Below are 19,608 nucleotides of genomic sequence, written 5' to 3' on the forward strand. Positions count from 1 at the left end.
CACAAATATAAGATTAAATACAAGAACATCAAACCCCTTTACCAGGGTTTGAAGTAGCTCAAAGTCACATTAGTGGAAAACTTGAAATGGATGGAGGACGGCTGATTGATTCAAGCATACCAAGGTTTGTGGGAATGCATTTATTTTCCATAATCTTTTAGATGGTGCATCTTCTTCACTTCCCCCAGACAGGCCTCTATTCACAGCTTCTGCTAATTGAAACCATGTGTCATCATCCTTTTTCATTTGCTCATAAGCTGAGCTGAAATGCCCCATTACCCTGACCAACAGATTCCTCTCAAAAGTGGAAGAATATACGATCGTTTCCCCCGAGCCCTGTCAGCTTCTCACAATGACAACATTTCTGGTCTAAATCTTAATCTGACACTTTGAAGCTGTGCTGAAGGCTTGCACAGAATATCAAATGGCTACAGAGGATTGTTTTCATGTACAACATTTTTACAGTCTATATACAGAATAATGTATTGTGCATCTCAGGTCCAATTATTTTAAAGTTCATGTCCGTTTGTTTCTATTCAGATTCTGCAATTCTGCCGTATCTGCACTGCAGCACGAGTGTCATATGTTTCTGTGATGTAGCACTTGGGTTTGTTTTGGTCCTAGCCACATAGCATGTATATATTACTTTAAGTCTGACCTCATAAATTAATCTCAGAGGCTTTATTGCTCTTTAGAAATGCATGTTGTACACACAAGGCTTTGACCTGTGGATGTCCCCCCTGGCGGTATGTAGCAGTAGATTTATAGACGCTCTGCAGTCTGCATTCACCGAGAGTTTGGTTGCTGAGAAGAACTCACTGTGGCTTTTTGAGAAAAGGTTTCCGCAGTTAGTTGGCCAGTAAAAAATCCCCCAGTACTCCATAAAAAACAACTCCAGGACAACACTTGTTCTGTTTCACCTTTTATTGCTGCTCATGTTAGAGACAAAGATGCCACACAGCCCATAATGGTTTCCATTAAACCAGGGATGCTGAGACTGTAGCACTGGCATACTGAGCCTCATGGAACAGGTACTAACTCCACACATGTAATCATGTCAGTGTGACATCATTATGAAGCCCATCCCCGGGTGTTTCTGGGGCTGATTATGTTGTCTTAACCAGAGCTGAAATCAGACAGCTGTCATGCAGGTACACCAGCGTCGACTGCGTCAGGAACCAGAGGCAGAGCTGTTGTAATTAGACAAAGTATTCTGAGACTGAAAGGCAAACGAAGACGCTTTTTGGCAGCTAACGCTTAACAGCTCATTATGGTGAAATGGCTCCTATTAATCCCAGCGCTGACAACCATGAAAAACTGATACTCAGCTATTTTTCTTCTGCTGTTGTCATTTTTTTTGTGTGTGTGTGTGTGTTACTGATGCCAAAGCTATACTTTTGTCTTTTTCAATGTTACGTGTCAGCTGTTCTGTAAATAATGGGTAGAGCTGAGTGTGAAACAGCCTGGATTAATGTTAAAGTCTGCTTTTCTTCTTACGGCCTCTAAGGGTCCTGTTTTGTATACATACTGTACTGTTAAGTGTAACCTAAATACTACAGCGTATGTGGATGACTTAGTGATCCTTTAGAGGGGTAGAGGAGAGGAGGTTTAGTTATTTAAACCATGAAAAAGACAGAATACATTATGCAGAAATAGCAACTTAATTCATCTTTTATTCATATCACAAAAGTGGAGATGCTGAGGATACTCCGTCCTCACACACATTGTTCCCCTACAATACCAGCAGTGCTGCCTTACAGTAATTTACTGTACAGTACTTGCGTATCTTCCCCTAGTAACCGAAGCTGTGGCTCAGTTGAGGCTTAATGGCGCCACAACGAGCAGGCAGACTGAAGAGGAAATTACATTTGATTGCTTTTCACTGTGATTAACACATTGTTTGTCGACTTGAGAAGTTCAAGCCTGGTGAAATATCGCTCAAGAAGAAAAAGCTGAGCTGTGCACTGACTGCTGACTGGTGATATTTCACCCTTGAATGTTTTCCATTGAAGGGGGTCAAAATGAATGAAACCTGTACAATTGCTACCAAGGAGACTGAAAAAACACAGCCATGAAAAGAGCAGTTTTGTCCTAATTTATCTCTCTTTGCTTTTGTCTGCTGCTACAGCTCTCTCCCACCTTTTCTTGGAGTCGAACTGTTCTCTGAAATCTTCATCTCTATCTGCGGCTCCATTTGTTTCTCTCTCTCTCTCTCTCTCTCTCTCTCCACCGAGCACCACAGTCCCTTCCTCTCTCAATCCAACCGTCCTTTCTCCTCCTCTCTATCTCAACACACGGCTCCCAGCAAGCCCATAGACAGCCAGTCGCTTATTACAGACACTCTCATCAATCCTGGTTTTGTTTTACTGCAGAAGAGGAGTAGGCTGTCCTCCTGGCTCCACATTAATTGCAGTGAGGAAACACAGACCAGGATTTTTAAGTACTTGCCTGTTTTCTCCTTACTTGTACTTCTCCCGTCATCCTTTATTCCTTCTTCTTTTTACTGACCTTCCATCACTAGTGTTTCCTCTCTGGATGCTGCATACGTCCCCATTTCCATCTCTTCTGTTCACTTCACCTTTTTAGCTCTATCTTCTTTTCTCTTCCCCCCCTGTCTTATGTTCTGTCGTTCTCCTGCAGCACCACATTTCACTTTGATGTAAAGTACCCACAGTGGGCCTAACCTGAACATTATACGCTGAGACAGACAACCTGGAGATAAATTGCTATTATTGCATGTCATGATGGCATCCTCTATTCCACCCCCACGCCCCCCATGCCCATGTCCCCTCGACACGGCAAAGGTGCGTGGGTCGAGGGGAATGTGCTGATCGAGCATTCTCAATCAAATTAGCATGAGGGATGGTGGCAGTGGGCTCTAGGGTGCTGCAAGGCAGGCAGGCGGTTTCATTTGCCTATTCTTTATCTCAAGGCCACAGTCAACAAGCGGGGATTCTCCCCATTCATCATGCTACATTGTTTCCTCTGCAGAAGTCACACAGGGTAAAGGAACAAAAGTAGTTGGAGAATTGGAGGGAAATGGAGAATGGAGGAAAAAATGAAAGAGACAGATGGAAAATTAAAATGAGAGCAGGTCATCATGAACAGCTGCCACAAGAAAACATTTTTGATTGTTCTCATTGATTGGTTTACTAGGTTGCGTCTATGTGTGTTTGGGCGTGCACGTGTGTGTACACATGAATGTGTATGTGCATGTTGTAAGCCCTATCTTCCACAGTATTTATTACAGTACTGTAAGTCAGGAGTTACGTAGGTTGGTGGATTTGAAAACCTAAGATGACGCTGCAGTTATTCTCATGCATTGCAAGCCATTCATTACAAGGCCAGTGTAGACAGCTGTATTGATTAAAATGTGTATGTGTTCTGTCAAATGCTTGTGAGACAGGTGTTACAACTATGCAGGAAGAGCCCAGGAGTTTAAACTTTGTACTGTCAATCAATTGACTTCCTTGGACTGTGGTGTGGAAAATTTCAGGCAGTTTATTCAACTTCCCTCGGTCAAAGATGTAATTTTTTTTCTACTGCAAAGCTTATACGAGACTCACCTTATATTCATGGAAGCATGAGATGTATTTATTCATGATTTAAGTTGTGTTCAGCGCAACTTAACCTGTTCATGAACAAACATAGTCCCCTCATTTGTCTGAATGCAATAAACATTGCAAATGTCTCTCCAGAGAGGTAAAATTTGATCTGAAATATTGTCTAAATCTAATGCCAGCGCCAAGCCTGAAGTGAGATTTTGGTTTGGTAAAAAATCAAAAACAGTCTAGTCAAATAAAATCAGACATCTTTTAAAAATATTTTTTCTTACTGGATTTCCTCTGGGAAAGCTGATCCACTCATTACTTCATGTGCAAGGAGGCAAACCTGAGATGCTTTTGATGCCCTTTAAACAGGATTTATTTAATACACCTTCATTAATCTGGCTTCATTAATCTGGATTCTACAGTATTAGACTTCTTCTGATCATAGCCGCTGTCAAACTCTGTCAAAGATAAAACTGTTTGTTTTCAGAGACAATATTTTTCCATTGTGGAAACTTTTGCCATGACTTTGTTGAAAACAACAAAGAAACGGTACACATCATTTTCATTTATTCAGTGCCATTTATCCTATTTTTACCAAGCACACAGTCGAAATCCATTTACTGCTTGGAGCATGATTTGGAAAATATAGGACTTATTATCATAAGTTCAAAGCCGGTGGTGAGCATGATTTTCGTAATGAAAAACATGCTGTTGGAACTGAGAGTGCACATTGTTGACACGCATTACCTGATGTGTAAATGCTTCCCAGTGATGGACAGTTGAATTATTGTGAGTGAAAAGTTGTAATATCCTTGCAGGACTGTCAGGAATAATCATCTCATTTGTTTGCCAGTTGCCACGATGAAGACACAAACAGGAAGTGGCTGATAACTTTCCCTCATCATTAAAACTGCCAGGTGACTCGACGGGTTCTCATCACTGCCTAATGCTCTTTTGCATTCAGCTGTATTGTCTACTGCTTCATACTAAAACAATTGTTACCACGACAATCACAGCTTTGTTTACACATGATGTATCACCCCAAATATTTTCCTCTTGCTAAGGATAGAAACTGGAACTACTGGTAAATAAAGAAGAGAAACAAATAGCTTCAAGGTACAATTTCACCACAGGTCATGGCTATAGTTTTGATTTTGTGGTCATTAAACTTTGCCAAATCCCTAATCCACCCACAGCGACTATTTGTGAGTGAAACTGCACCACGGTGACAAAAGCAAAGGTGCTAATTAAACTGTGGGACCCAACAAAGCAGAAGCTATGAGTCACTTCAAAGGTGGTGAAGGAAAAAGAGGAAGCAGCAGAACATGGAGGGAGAGGGGAAAAATGCAAGGAAAAGGGAGGTGAGGGAGAGGGGAGATGAAAGAGAGAAACAACAGTAGATCCAGAAAATAGAAATATATATATAGTGTGTGTGTGTGTGTGAGGGGGAGAGAGAGGGAATAGATAGAGATGGTGAGATGGATCATCAAAGGATAAGCGAGGATATTGAAGGGACGGTCTGATCAAACCGCGCAGGTGTCTGACTGTCTACCCCGAGGAGAGGAGGAACAAATCACTTAGCCCCCCCCCACCTCCCTCACCCCTCACCCTCTCTTCTTTGCCTTTGTGTTGCTGTTAAATTTCTGCAGTGAGCGCTAAGTCGTGAGGTAATGCTAACGCAGGTCTGCAACATGAAACAGATGCAGAACATCAAAGATGCTGTGTGCTGTTTAGGGGGCTGACACCGACCTACAAACCAGATTTCCCTTTGCGGCAACCAGTATGAACAGACCAGCATGAGATTTATACAGTAGGAATGTGCAGTTAGCCAGTTTCTTGAAACATTCACCAAACATTACTGCTGTATTAGTTGAAAGGAGTGACTCGAGGTGACAAATCCACAGAGCGTTACTGTATCAGCCCCTGTAGTTTTCCTTTTTAGCATCCTTCAGCTCATCGTTTTGGTTTTATTGTCACTCACTACTCACCCCAACCATGTTTTCTATGAGAAGCCGACTCACTGCTACCGGTTGAGCACCAAAAAGCAGGCAGATGATACTACTGGCTCGCACAATAAGTTAATGAGGTGTAGACCAAAACAGAGCTAAAAGTGGAATAAAATGTGGATTTAATATTCATTAGGTGGGCCACAATGATTAAAGCAGAAGTAAGCGATCCGGTCGTTTTGGCTAATGCTGCGTTCCAGGCAGGCTTTTGAAACCGTAAATTACAGCTTCATGTCACAACTTACGATTTTGTAGCGTTCCAGGCAACCCACTCGTATTTCTCCGACCTGTTTTACCTGTGAAAGTCACTATAACGGCCACTCGTAACTTCTGACCCGTGAACTCGTACCAGATCAAACTGGTATGACTTCACAGGTCGGAAAAACGCGAGTTACGAGTTTCCTTGAACGCACCATAACAGTCCTCGTCCCTACGTCACCACATTCACGCGCATCCCTTGGCTGCACACACAGCCCTGCATGCCGTTCTCTCTCCTCATTGAATAAAAACTGTAGGATACGATAAATGTTTTCTCCTGGGCTCAGAGCAGAGCAGAGTGACTGACAGACCCGTGTTTCAGACCAAACACTCTATGTAAGTGATTGCTGTCGGAAGATAGAACTATTTAAGACTTATTAACACAAATATATCGCTTACTTCTGCTTTAACTACATGTATATTTCATGCTTTTTTCTTTCAATACAATGTTGTAATACATCCTACAATGCTAATAGACATAAAAGTATAGATTTAAGAAAAAAAAAAGATTCAACCCTTTAGAAAGTATGACAGGGCCCAGACACACAAATCTACGAGTGCTCTTTTGAGTAGTTGCGCATGTTTTGTCTATGCAAGCCTGTAACTGTATCTCCCTCCATTTTTCCTGTCCAGAGCAGGAGATGGGCTCTCAGTGAACTGTCAGAGTGTGTGTATTGATATCTCCGTCTTGCCTGAGGACATTAGGTCCAGTGCTACGCCTCCACACCCTTCTGTGTGTTTGCTCCCGGCAGGACAGATATATTCCCCTTTCTTCTCCCTCTCAGTCCTCTCAACCTGTTTTTCATGGTTTCCCCCTCCCCTCCCCTCACCGTCTCTTGCTCTCTTCTCCACTCTGTTGCTTCATCACAATATATATATCCTCATTGGAACTTTTCCACACAGAGCGATATCACGTTTGTCACTTTATATTGATCCTGTTCTCGCCTGACCTTGTATATGACCTGCATGTTTAGCCTATTTGGCCCTGTTTGTTAGCCTGGCAGTTGTACATGAGGACCTTTTAGAAAATAAATTTTAATCACATCATTTTCATTACATTTTTGAAATGTCAAAGCAACTTTACCTCTAAACTGGATACAATTAAAGGACAAAATTAATCTCCATCATTGATTTTTGGTCCCTCTCAGTGGATTAGTACCCTGTCCTGATATTCTTTCACCTCTTTCAGGTTCAGTTTGACAAAATTAGTCAGTTTTGCGCAGGAAAGTTTAAGAATTATGAGGTGATACAGCAAAAATGAAGCACATCTGGCAACGTGAATTGTGCCTATATTACACATTTGTGTAAAATTTGCACATGGCTGCAGTTGAAGGAATTTGTAGGAAGAAAGGATTTTCTCACTATCAAGATGAAATTTCACATATATCAACTATTTCTAAAAAAATAAATAACAAAAATACCTGTAATCATCGAAAAGACTGTATCAGAGCCTGCAGACCCCATGCATAACAATCTGCATCTATTAAAATAAAAAGCCGAATAAGAAAATATTCAGATCAAAGATACACCAACAATGTTATGTCACACTACATTCGGAGCACAGGAAAACCTGAACCATTTATTTATCACCATACATCTCCACTGTTGAGGCGAGAGAATTGGATCCATATACGATGGTCTACGATGGAGTAATTACATGTCCAGTAATACTCCACTAGAGCTCTGTCATCAGTGCATTGTCAAGTTGCTCACAGTGTCAAACAACCTTTTAGCCACTGATTGATTTTCTGGAGGACCTAGTCCCTTCCCTTATTACCCTATTAACCCCTTTTCCAATTCTGCACTGGATGTGGCTCTCATTTCTCGAAGCTATGAGATGATTTTCAATTTCTCAATTGCATTCTATTTCTTTTATGTGTGTGTCCATTCATAATGACCTAAGGCTGTGTGTGAGTGTTTGTGTCTATCAGGTTATGATGAATCCCCTGAAAATGTGGTCTACCATCTGTGGCAGCTTGTTTATTACTGTAAATGAAAAGGCAATATTTGATACACGTGAAGCACTTTTTCCAATTGGTGCTCCTTTGTTTTGTTTATTTACTTATTAGATGGCATGACCCTACTTATCACCGTGAAGACATGCCTGACTGACTGCATTCTGGGTTTAATTTGTTTGGATTTATTTGTTGTTAGTGCAGTGGTGTTCAAAACCATGATTTTATCCTGATACTGTATGCTATGCTTTTATCAATCTATTAATATTATTGGCTAATTTAATTATCATGTATTTTACATCTAAATTGCTTTGTTAGCGCATTGAAATTCCAGCTACAATTTTCTTTATCAAAAATTACTTTAGAAGTAACAACATAAAAAAAAAAAAATGGATTGGTCACAGTGGGACCAACCCTATGATTGCAAATATTGATGACTGACTGACTGATCCTGGTTTAGTCCTCACACCATTGGTCAACCAAATGCCACATGACTTTTGCCTCTGCTCTTTCAAAATGAGTCGCTCCAAACAGGTTCTATTAGGGTGCGTTTACAGCCTGTTATGTACCAACTTCCAAGATTTACAGACATTTTTTGCTTGATTGCAACTGTTTCTGTTGTTAACATGCTGTTCAGATGTGCTAGTGTATAGCTTCTATAGATTAGCAGTTACCTCTGGGTTCTCTCTTCCTCCCACTCTCCGTCTCTTGCTCAGTGTGTCTTATGTTTAGTTATTCCTCTGCCTCCTTTAGGGAGAAGAGGACATGTAATTAAAGTACTTTATTTGCTGTAATGGAAGCTCAGTGAATTGGAAATGCAATTCTACTTCCCAGTAACTCCTGGGTAGCCTGGATACCAGGGGGGTTGGGTGATTGCATGTACAGTAACACCCATACACAGTCCAGCTGTGCATTAGGTTTATACCTAGTTTTCCTGTTTACAGTTTACGGCAACATTAGCAGCTCTGTCCTACTTTTTGGAATTGGGAAAGTTTACTACAGCAACTTAAGTCTGTGGTAGCTCAAACACCAAGGTTCAACCTAATCTTTAAAGCCTTTTCTTTTGTAACATTAGAAGTGAAAACAAGTCGTTTGAAATTACAAAAAGTTATGAAAGCAAAGCATTACCAGAACAATCTTGCATTTTTGCTTATCATATGCCCATCACAGTTTTACTTTGAGTCACTACAGTAGTCATTCTCTGCAATACACAGAGCAATTATTTGTCATGTTTGGCCAGTTACATGCAGACACGGTTTCAGTTGCCATCAACTACATAATTTACACAAGTTTTACAAGATAAAACTGAGGAGCAGAAAAAAGCATTATCAACAAATTCATAGAGCCAGCTTTAGCTCAATTACCTGGCTGGATACAGCTGACAAAGTCTGCCAGCACCAGTTGTTTAGCGAGCAAAATCAAGAGTTACAGTAGTTGTTAGACATGAGAGGCTGCATTTGAAATTGAGAACCAAATTAGATGCTTGACTGATTATTAATCTGCCTCTTTTATCTCTGGAAACTTTATTAGTGTCATGTGAGGACAAAGTTTGACAGGTGTCAGTGAGAACAGGGCAAACTCCATAGTTGCTGATATAAATTAGCAATGTCATAATTAAGTATACTGTATTCAATTGTTTGTCATCTCCATCCATCAGTATTTAAAAGTGTAAAAAGTAAAAGTATCAACAGAACTTGACAGACTTCTGCCTGACCTGGTTTTTAGTCTTAATTCACATGTGTTCTGCCAGGAGCAAAATATAATTTAGGTATACAGATTTATTTCAGTTTCAATCTTTAGCTTTATAGCACTTTATTACCATATCCTCTGCATTTGCTTGTGCCATCTGCAGAGGAGAGAAGCAAGTGAAAACCTGTTTACTGGCAGTGTCTGTGTTTTTGGGTTGTGGGAGACAAACAGGAGGTAAAGCGTATAGATGAGAGGTGCTGCCTTTCTTCCGTCAAAATTACGGCTGAAAGAACCTGCTCTTCAAGGATGGAGCGCTGACCCATGGTCCTGATGCGAGCTGAAATTACTTAATGAAATGTGCAGTGAGTGGCAGCTGAAACTAATCCAGTAATTCTCTGTGTTCTCCTGCTCTTGCTCGTGCGCTCTCTCTGACAGTGGTTTGACAGGGCCTCAGTATCCTGACAGGCCAATTAGACAGCAATTTGCATATCTTCCTCGCTCCATTTGCCTTGTTCATGTGAGCATAAAATAGGATAATCTGGCTTTTGGACCTGTGTACGACATCGGAGTCAGTCAGACTAACTTTATCCTCCATCATCCACGACCCTTCCTCCCACCTAAATCCACATCATCTCTCTTGTATTCTCACCAGCATAGACCTCCTCTTTGTCTCATCTTTCCCCATTCCCTTTTATCTTAGCCTCCACCCTGCCCTCTCCACTTCCTCTCCAATCTCATTATTTTCATCATCAAAATTATGTAACAAAAACAAGAAGACGACATTCTCTGGCTGGCGTTAATTGGCTTTTTTTCCCCTCCCAAGAAACCCTTGAATTACAATAAATATCAATAATAATATAAGGCAAACTAACCAATTAATCACTATCTAGGATTTTAGCCTTGGTAATGGTTAGAAAACAAAGCTAAACCTTTTCCAAAAACCCTTTGAGAAATATGTATCTCAGCCATTTATACACTTTACTAAATCCCAGCCACCTCTGCCATTAAAAGTCTACAGAAAAAAATATACATTTTATGAAAACACAGGCCTCATTTGTATTCAGTTTTATGTTTACTGTATGTCACTTGCACACTTATGTTCCCAACCCAGCTCAAAATTGCACCCTGTGATAATGCAGTGATAAAAATGCTAATATGAAATAATAAACCGTTGAAAATATTTGGATAAGTGCAGCACATTTACACTCAACAGCTTAAACTGTACAACTTATGCACGTAACTAACCTGACTGTCCTCCTGTACAAAGAAAGAGTCTGTAGGATGTCTGTGCAAGCATCTTATCACAACTCTAGGCAGGTAAAGATGGATATAGCCGGATGTTTCTGAAGCTCAGAGTGGGCTGCTCTGTTCTCGCTGTCTTGGCAGCACTTGACTTTGACTGCTTAACTCTCAGCGGATTGAAAAATGGATAAAGATAAAACCCTAAGTAAGGACGTGCTAATCAAAGCAACATTGCCTCAATTATGTATAAATTTAAAGCTTAATAAAAAAGTGAGTTAAAAATATTAAGTGCATGCACAGTTATCATCACGAACAGGGAAACAAGCTGTACAGACCAAGAAAATGTCATTACCAAGCTGTTTATTTCTGCAGTGAAGCTGGTCAGAGTGTATGTTGATTGACTTTTGCTGCCAAACTCAAGCGGCCTTTCAGAGAACTAAAATCTTTCGCACTTCTGTGACGGCCTTATTTTTCAACCAACCCTAAAGTTTCAGCTTGATAAAAACCTGTGTTTGCACTTAACTCTAAGGTGTGTGTGTGTGTGTGTGTGTGTGTGTGTGTGTGTGTGTGTGTGTGTGTGTGTGTGTGTGTGTGTGTGTGTGTGTGTGTGTGTGTGTGTGTGTGTGTGTGTGTGTGTGTGTGTGTGTGTGTGTGTGTGTGTGTGTGTGTGTGTGTGTGTGTGTGTGTTTGTGTGTGCATGTGTGCATGTGTATGTGTGTGGAAGTGCCTGTTATTAGTTTTATCATGATGGCAAAAGTGCAGCACAGCTATTACTGGTGGCGCAGTAACCACCATGCAGTACAGCTATTATAAGACATGTGATTGTCCTAATTGGAGAAGTCATTGCAGTTGAAATAACCTGTGTGAGTCTCTTTTTTTTTCTTGTGGCTTTGTGGGAAAAAAACACACATCCTTTGTAGCTGAGTTTCATAAGAGTTTGGTAGCAGTTTTATCTCATATTGATGTTAAGCAGAGCCAGTATTTTGCACAGTGCACAAACTCCTAACATATTGAACTTGAATGAAACAACTATGAATGGGCTCCTCTTAATATGTGTTTTTTTCTCACTGTATAAAAGAAACATTTGTCCTTCATTTTCAAGTGATGAACTAACTAACTAACTTCAGACGCTCGGTCAGAGACTAGATTTGAAAGATGTGGTTGAGATCTGATGGATGTCTCGCTGTTTCCTGTCAAAGTGAAAGCGATAAACAGCCTTTTCATTCGGTGATGCTTCAGCCTGAGGGACACTGAGATTAACATCCGTTGAAGGCAAAGTGACAGAGCAGGTCATCCAAAGACTAATGAGTACAAGAGAAAAAAAAGATGATTTGCTCTGTGTTATTAAATATTCTTTTTCACTCTTTCACTCTTTTCACTCTATTTTTTTTACAAAACACACTAATTTACAGAGCTTTTGTTTTCCTGCACCATCAGTTTAGTCCGTTAGCTGATGATTTTGTGTCATAACTTCAGCTACAGGATTGTGAGACTAATTCAGAAGTATCATACAAATTAATCTCGCAGAGCGTCCTGAATTTCCAGTCTTGGCAAAAGCTGGTGAAACTAAAAACAAATGGCTGTAGAGTAATAAGTGTTATCAGCTTGTTGACAGCAAAGAGCTCCTTAAAGCTGGGGTCTGTAATCCTGTTCAGAAGCACTTTTCGTTATACTGGGGGAAATGGCCCGTCTAATTTCAGAGGAATCAGTACATTATGTCATCAGGAAAAGGAACGGAAAAAAACAGAGCTCTGTGACAGCCGCAGGACTGAGAAAACTCCGCCCAATCTGTATCCTTCAGACCGAAGGGCACGGATTGGTCGAAGTTTGCTCGGAGAGTAAAGAACCAATCAGATGCCTCCGTGTCTCGTTCTGCACCCGCCCCCTCCTGCGCGCGCGTGCACAGTCTTCACGTCTCGCTGTTGTTGCCCGGCTGGAAAAAGTCAGCACTGCTCTACAGAAGAAAGGATTTCATGCTCATTTCTGAGCAACGGCTGAGAAAATGCAGCCCAAATCACCACTTCCACGGTTACTTGTAACGACTCACCCTGAGAAAAAGGCAAGGAAGAGAAAGCCGGAGGAAGAAAAGGCTGGCTGCTGACAAAACGGCTCGGGATCAGTCTATGCTCTGGTGCAGCAAGAGGCTAAACCAGAGTACATCGGTGTAGCTTCAGGTCGGTGGAAACAACGGAGGGATCTGGGCCTGAAAAGTGATGCCGAGGTTGCTCTCTTTCTGCTGGACAGGTAATTATTTGTTTTGCTTCGGGGAGGATTCTTATTTTCATGAAATATGTAGGCTAACTTTTGCTAACGTAGCTACTATTGTAGCTTGTATTAGCCAAATGCTAATATTAGCTTCTCTGTGGGTTTAAAACTGGTCGGTGACTCTAGTATTGAATAGATTCTACCATAGTCGTCAGTGTCTGCATTATTATTGTGATAAAAGACGCACATATGTTGGCTTTTACGTTTTACAACTGTTGCGTATTTATGTTTTCATAGTCATGACATGAGAAGGATCGATCAACCTCGACGCCGTCTAAACACGGCTTGATTAGGCCCCGCTAGCTTCAACTACTGTTTCCAAGTCTCTGTCCACGGTGAGTTCAACTTGCTGCTGCTGCTATGAGTATGAATTTGACCAACGTTGTCTTTGGTGTGGTGTAAAAATCTGTCTTTCATATCTAGCCCTTTCTGTTTTATGTGGCTCAAAGTGCTATTTGAGGTACTTCAGAAAAGTATTATTGCACATATAGTATAAGTATATGAAGTGATATCTGCCGTATCATTATAGCCTACAGACATTGAGTAAATGTTAGTGATTAGATCTTTTGAGAAATATGATGGCCTGAGGATAAAACCTGTCCTTCACCTTAGGAGGTCCAGCACTCCACACAGAGTTGTTAACATCAACTACAACAACCACCAACACTAAAATAAAACACAGCTACCTTAGTTTGTACCTCTAACTTTGTGTGGTGTTGGTAGAGTAATTGATAATGTTACAAGCTTGTCTATGGACTATACTCTGTTAGCTGCTGTGCAGAGAGGATAGGGGAAAACTGAGGATCTTCTCAACAGTTTATATAAATCTTTATGCCTTTTTGTTCTGTCAAAACATCTTCCTTTCAACTGCCAAACCCAAGACGTCTATTTCTACATATAAACAGTTCTGTGTTTTGTGCTCTATGAATGAAGGGTAAATGTATGTTGATGCTGCACTGACAGTATTCTCTAATTTTGTAATCTTCACAGAGATGATGACTTCTCAGTAGCTGGGGTTCAGGAATCAGACATTAGCTGCCCAGAGGAGACAGCTCTTCAGCAATCGGATGCAAGGTATGTTACTGTGACAACCATCCCTGCTGCCTTGCTCTCTCTCTCCTCACAGCAGCAGGGTGGTCAGTGGCCGAAGCTGCACCTGGGCTCTGGGGAGGCTGTGGTCTACAACCCCCTCCTGGAGTCAGCTGCTCTCCCTCTCTCCTGCCTGCAACACCTCCTGCTCTTTGGTTCATGTTTTGGTTCTGTTTTTACACTCTATAACACCCCACACACACATACTCTTCCATCCATACACCCACTTACATTACTGATCTTACAGACCACACACACCATGCTTAGTTTGTTCTTTTTCAATCCTTTTTAATCAGGAAAAAAAGGGGGAAAAAATATTGAACATTTTTGAAGAGGACACTTTTGTCCCTAAATGATAAGAACGTATGTTTTTCATAAGGGTGTAGGTTATAGGTTGTATCACAGCCACCACACTAGACAGGAGTTACCTCCTGCTCCTTATGATGTTGCTCCTTTCAGACGTTGTTCAACTGGGGCAGAGCTTTATGCTTCAGACCTTGACGCATACAACTCCACCCCGAGTAAACTGTAAGCTAATATGAATGTATCACACAAAGCTTATTATCTTTTCTCTTATTACAGATATGGCAAGGTGTACAATAAAAAGTGGAAGAAGTGGAGCCTTTCCACAGAAAAGGTGGAGATGGACTACAGTTACATTGCAGGCCAAAGGAGCAGATCAACAGAGCTGACAAAACACTCCTCATACACAGCCTGACCTGTCTGCCTTCCCTGGAAACACCTTTTCCATGTAAACACCTTCTCCAATGTGTAGATATACTCATGTTGAAAATGTACAGATACTTATGTAACAATAAAGGGTTATACCAACTTTGTTGTAATTTTTCTGTAATCACTTATTTTTGTTGTGGTGGTGAGAAAATGTATAGCTTCTTTTGCAGAAATACTAAAATGAAAGGCATTCATCACTTTCAAATTTTTATTAAAAACAATATAAATAACAAAAGACAAAATTTAAATACAAGTCAAAAATATAAATAAGAATAATAAAATAACTTTGGAATGTACAGACTGTAAACTTCAGTGCAAATTTGACAGGAATCTAATGTAGAACACAGTATAAACAGCAGGGCTCTAGTAAATCTTACAGTGTGTTTACACTCTACAAGGGACAAAACCTTTATACTGTCCATGAGAATCTGGGTAGCGGTCTCTTTATTTTCCAGACACAGGAACTCGGTAGACGTGGAGCTGGAGGGCCTGGTGGAGGAGCATCTCCTGATGCTGACATCTGCAGGTATCAAACAGGAGGTTTGGGTTGATGAGATTCTTCCAAGCTCAAGTCGTTCATTTCTAGCCTGTAAAGAGAATAGTTCATCAAGGAGATTAGACTTTCTCATCATGTTGTCCTTTATTACTAATATTACTGGAATTTCATTTATTATTTTTCCTTTTACAGTTTATGAATGACAATGAACTCTCTAACAGAAATGTTGTGTTCACAGTAAATGGCATGTCATTGTTTACAGTTGTTTACAGTTCTTGATTATGTTGAGATCAAGAGAAAAAAAAAGGCTCAGACTGTAGCTGGGGTCTGAGCCAGTGCTGTCATCGTGTAAACTCTAACGATCAAACAACAAAGACATCGTTATCCTATTAGCATATCTGCCTAACTAATTTATGTAGCCAAATTGAGGTATTGGCCTAAATTTACTTTCCTAACACTTCTGCATCACCCTGCATCAGTTTCAATGAAAAACTGAGTTAGGCAGATATGCTATGTGACTAATAAAAACACTAAATACACGTTTGTCAGTGAAAAACACATCACAATCAGGCTAACTGTTACAATATAATTTAGCTGATGGGTCTGAATCCAGCCGGATCCTCGGGAAAATTCAGCAGATTCAGACCTTCAGACCCGACCTGCCCCTGGGTCTGCACAGACTGATGTGCTATAAAACAAACAAAAATAATAATATAGTTTACTTACAGGTACGGTAAGTGAGACATGACTGTTTGTTGTCGTCCAAAAATACTCCTAGCTCGTTAGCTCGTAGCTCGTAGCCCTTAGCTCGTAGCTGTCCTCTCCTCCGTGCTGCTTCTGTGCGCGTGCTAGTGTGTGGGGGCGTGGCTTGGACGGACTCACTGACGGGAGGGGGAGCAGGGGGGAGGAACTTTAGGAGGTGCTTTTTTCAAATCTTGCTCGCTCTCTTGCTAGTTTTCCAGGATTACAGACCCTAGCTTTAAGGAGCTTCTTAAATCATCTTTGGGATTCACTGCAGAATACATGCTTCATATTTAATGTTTTGTTTATTTAATTTCAGCCTCTACTTTTATAATAACCAGCAATGCTCTCTCTGTTGGGAAACGTTTTTTTGTTTTAAGTAGGTTTTCATTTTATTTGTTGTAGTTTAGGCTCTATTCCCCTTGTTTTTTGCATCAGGATCATCATCCCTCTTAAGTTGTGCTTCTAAGTCTCCTTCTGACAGTGATCGCCTTTCATTTCAATCCTGTTCAAACACCTCTGATCTACACCAGCTCCCAACATTGCCTTTGACAAGTTGCTTCACCTTATTGTTGCTGACACGCCGTTAAAACGCCACCAACCATCTGCATCATGTGAATGTGAATATTGACCAAAGCAAAGACGACAGTTTGTTTTAGCACTGGCAGTCAGGCGACCAGAGGAACGATCGGCAACTCTCAGTGCATCATGAAGGGTGTTTTCAACAGAAGTGCGTTCGTTTAAGTGTTTCACCACCACAGTTGACACTTCAGATCAATGAAATACTAAAATGTTCATTAAAGAGCATTACAGTCAGCCTTATTCAGCTGCAGTTCAGCTTCATATGAGTGATTGGAAGGTGATCATAAACTTTTCGACCTCAGAGAAAGAAATGTAATGCGATATACTCAGAGTTTTGTACCAACACTTTGACGAGGAGATCCATAGCATTTTCATATTTCTTTGCTAAATGTGAAGCTACAGCCAGCAGCTGATTGGCTTAGCTTCACACAAGGACTAAAAATAGGGGAACCACTTAACCTTGGTCTGTCCAAATGTAACAACCCACCTCCCAGCTCCTCTAGAGCTCACTAATTAACACATTAGTTTAATTTGTTTAATTTGGACAGAAGCTCTTTCCTTTCTGTGGGGCTATGTCACATATAAAGACCAGGAAACTCCTAAAGTTGTTGTTGGTTGTCTGGCAACCTCAAGGTGACGACTGTCCCGAGCTATTCCTTTAAATGCCCCTTAACATTTCCTATTGTCTGAATATTTGATAAGACATTTTTGACTTTGATTTGATTTATGATCTTTCTAAATAATGTTTAAAATAGTTGTTTTTCTTCTTCTTCTTCTTTTTTTTAAATCTTTCTTTGCTAACCTTCTATGTTTATTTGTTTCCCTGTGATTGAAATACACATCTCTCCCCCCCTCACACTCTTCTCCCCCCTTTTCCAATCCAAATTTATTTAGTTTTTTTCTCTGATCAGTCAAAAACAACTCAGCCTTACACCTCTCTAAAATGCTTCTATTTTACTTGCCAGTCAGCTGTTGGGTTGCTGCTGTTCAATAAATTAGATTTCATCCTCATGGTCCAATCTACTCCTAATTAAGTGCCTCAAACACACAAACACACACATAACCTTAAGGCAGAGTGTGTACTGCTGGGCATGGGTCTCCAGGGTCAATTATGGCAGTGTAATGATTGTAATTGGCTAATTTTCAGCCTATTACCCTATTTTATGTCTCATGCAGTGGGTTGTAATTCAGTGAAGGACTGATGGCTGGCCTGGCTGTGGGTGATAGATGACGGTCAGTGCTAGAAAAGAGGAGCTCCATCATTAATAGTGTCTAGGAATGAGCTGCCATGTCACCAAGCAGCTCAGTGCTGATGGCTGGCAGTGTACATGCATTCTTCAAACAGTATTAGTAAAACTGTATTTAAGATTTGTTGATTCAAAGATGCACACAAAGATTTTTAGATCCATCCATCTCTCAAAAACTACATGCGCAAGTCATCTCAGTATCGTCTCTCTGACATCCAGTCAAAAGGAGTGAGTATAACGAGACCTTGCCTGATGTCCACATTTCTCTCTGAGGGTGTCTATTAAGTGTCGGCTCTGGTTTTAGTTTTTCTGCAGGATTTTGTCTGAATTTCCTTTTTTTTTTTTTTTTTTTTTACTGTCCTACCTTTTTTCGTCACTCAGTGTGCTTTGCTCCCATTTTGGTATTCCATTCACACTGTAGGGCCAGATCACCTCTGAAGTGGTCCCGAAGGATCTGACGGCTGTGCGAGTGAAATAAGATTATTGTGCGTCCTCACCTGCCACACTGCCTTCTTTCAGCTATCCAGACAAAAAGGAGGAGTGCTCACTTTTACAGAAGTGCCAGAACGTTTGAAAGGCAATTTCAAACAAGTGACAGAGTAATGGATGAGGGCAGTGAGGGCCATCAGTCAAGTGCTGAACAGAACTATGTCAGAGTTCTGGCTAACATATACTTACAGCCACTCTCTCCTGACTCTGCACTCGCTGCAAATGACTCAATTTCCCTCGCTGACAGAACAAAAATACTTTGAAAAGTTACTCAAAGTCCACATGTATTGTATGACTAAGAATGTTCTATATTTGAAAAAATGCTGGTACTGAACTAATTTGACGAAAGTCTCACAAAGATGATGTTCCTGTACCTCACTGGCTTTAAGAAAAATACGGCAAAGTGAGGAGTGAGTATTGGTCTGTGCATGTTTAATCAAATCATCATAATGCAAAAAAAAATCCTATGATGGGAAGCCAAATAATCACATAGATCAAAATCCTAAAGTGCCGTTTTTTTCTGCTCACATCCCACATAGATGCTGAAAACAATAGTAATCATATTAGCGCCGAGTAAATATAGATGTAATGCCTATTGAGTGCTTTGCTTCCAGTAAGACAGCAGACACTAAAGGATAAAGACATAAAGACAAATTAGATATTTTTTCCTTTTATTTGGTAAATAAAGGGAGTGATTCAGTAAAGCTTCAGTTAACAGTCTTGTTGTGAATGTTTGCAAATTTTATTTAAAAAAAAACAAATATAAAAGAAAACATACTGTGCTCATGTGTTCAGGTTCTACTGAATATGTATCACACGAAAGCCTTGAGCTCTACAGCACTGCGGTTGCTGGACTAATTTGCTCTTATGATTTCCCATAGTATTATTAGTATTCTTTCATGGGTTTTTATCTAGTGTTACACCCCTGAGGATTTTTTTTTTGTCTCTGCTAATTGTGAGAGAGCAAGTGAGGATAAAGGCGGACGGAAAGGAGAGTGAGAAGAGGGAATGAGGGAAAATTCCCCTATCAATGTTCCCCTACCTCCCTTGGCATGGACAGATGAAGATAGTCTAATACCAGCCCCGTCCTGCCCTTCTAAGACCTTTTGTTGACCTTTCTGTGTCATTTAACTCCATCACAAGTGGGGCCGTCGCAACGAGGTGAGGATTTTCTCAGCTCACAGTCCATATGGGTGGGGTATTATGTGTGGTGACAGATTCTGTTGTGATGAAGCAAAAATAAATGAACTTTCCTATGAAGATCTG

The 19,608-nt window shown here is 40.6% G+C and overlaps 1 protein-coding gene across 1 annotated transcript in view; it reads left to right on the top strand.

Moving 5' to 3' along the window:
- Positions 1-19,608, top strand: part of clstn2a (calsyntenin 2a) — a gene marked incomplete at its 3' end in the record, with an annotated part of 161,140 nt that overhangs the window by 75,798 nt on the left and 65,734 nt on the right. The gene's annotated exons all lie outside the window — the stretch shown is intronic.

Source organism: Trachurus trachurus (genome assembly GCF_905171665.1).
Source record: "Trachurus trachurus genome assembly, chromosome: 17".
Taxonomy (NCBI): domain Eukaryota; kingdom Metazoa; phylum Chordata; class Actinopteri; order Carangiformes; family Carangidae; genus Trachurus; species Trachurus trachurus.